Below are 1,698 nucleotides of genomic sequence, written 5' to 3' on the forward strand. Positions count from 1 at the left end.
GCTTGGCTCTGAGGATGGTTTTAGTGCCAGTTGCCGGGGGAGGCGGTCTCCTGCCCCCTTTGGGCTGGAAGGCGCCGCTGGTACCTGGGCGAGGCTCGCAGGGGGCCACGTTCTGCCCTCAGTTGCTCCCCATTGCAGTCAGCGGGGCTGGATGTGCGTCCCTGAGCAGGGGATCGGGCCCAGCAAGGAACCCAAGGGAGGACGACGTAGCCTGAGAGCTGGGATGGGATCTAAACCCACCTGCTTCGGGGCATGAGCCAATCTCGAATGGGTCAGGAGGGCACCCCGGGGCCAAGGAATCGTCCTTCCTCTGGAGCAGGAGTAGCTGAGACCGGATTCTGGTTGCTACAGGTGGCCTGTTTGTACTGCCTCCAACGGCAGCTGCGAGGTGGACCCCTATGTGCCATCCCTGCTATGGATCAACTGGGGGGCAATCGGACGGGAGGGGGGCAGGAGGCAGAGAATTCTGCCCCAGGGCGAGGGTCTGACCTAGTGCTTGTGGGGAAAGGTAACCGGGGCCTGGCTCCACACCGGCCTGCGGCTCCTCCCCGGGACCCGGGGCTGCTGGCTTTGCGGTGCCAGGGCCTGGCAATGTGGGGGCAGAGGTGAGGGAGCGTCGGCCCTTCGCGCCGGGCGCCTGGAGCTGCCAGTCAGCCGAACACAGCGGCTGCTCGCCTGAGAGCCGGTTATTAATGGCCCTGGAGTAAAGGCCACCCCCCCCCCCGCAGCTCGGCGCCCGTGCCAGGGGGCGGAGGGGCGTGGGCAGGAGCGAGGCAGGATGGATGGGTGCGCTGGCCTGCCTGGCATGGAGAGGAACGGGTCCTCCCCCTCTCAGCACAGGGGGAAAGGCCTGAGAATTTCCCCACGCTGGTAATGCAGTGAGCTGGGGGAGAGGGGGCAGAGCTGAGAAGGCCTGCCTGGATCCCAGGGGGGCTGGCCCCCCATCCTCCAATGCAGCATATGGGGCAGGTGCTTCATCTAGGGGGGCTGGGGCATGACATCTGGGCACGCAGCCTGCCTTGCCCTGGGGAGTCGCTGCCTGCCTGCCACCAGTGCCCCCAACAATCAATTGCTTCCTCTGGTCCTGGTCAGTTGCTGCCCCCCCGCCCCCCACTGATGCTGCTGCAGGGGAGCCCTTCCCCACAGAGCAGGGGGGGGATCTGAGGAAGGGGGGGGCACAGCCCGGGTGTGGGGGTGCCAGAACTTCTGCAAGGCTCCTGGCGTGTGGGGGGTTCTTGGGATGGGGGGCTCGGACAGAGACCATGAGCTGGGGGGGTCCAGCCCCAGGGGGTCACTCAGCCGGGGGGGCTCAGCCCCAGGGATTAGGGGGCCAGTCACTGGGGGGTCCCTGAGACAGGGGGCGGGTCAGGGGGTTCCCGCCCCGGGGGTCACTGGGACGGGGGGGGAGGGGCGGGTCACGGGGTCCCTGCCCCCCCCCCGGGGTGGCTCCAGGGGGTCCCGGTCACTCCAGCGCCGCCGCCTCCTTCCCGCCCGAAGCTGCGTTTGAATCAGGGAGCCCCGCCCTCCGCGCTGCCTCCCCGCGGCCAATCAGAAGGCGAGAGGCTCCCGGAGCTTGCCCGGAGCCGGGCTCTGATTGGCCGGGCCGGCGGAGGGGGCGTGGCCAGAGGGGCGGTGGTTCGGCTACAATGTTTCGAACCCGGAGCTGGGAGAGAAAAACAAACACGGGGCGGCCACGTG

Source organism: Terrapene carolina, unplaced genomic scaffold (genome assembly GCF_002925995.2).
Source record: "Terrapene carolina triunguis isolate 2854851 unplaced genomic scaffold, T_m_triunguis-2.0 Scaffold833, whole genome shotgun sequence".
Taxonomy (NCBI): Eukaryota; Metazoa; Chordata; order Testudines; family Emydidae; genus Terrapene; species Terrapene triunguis.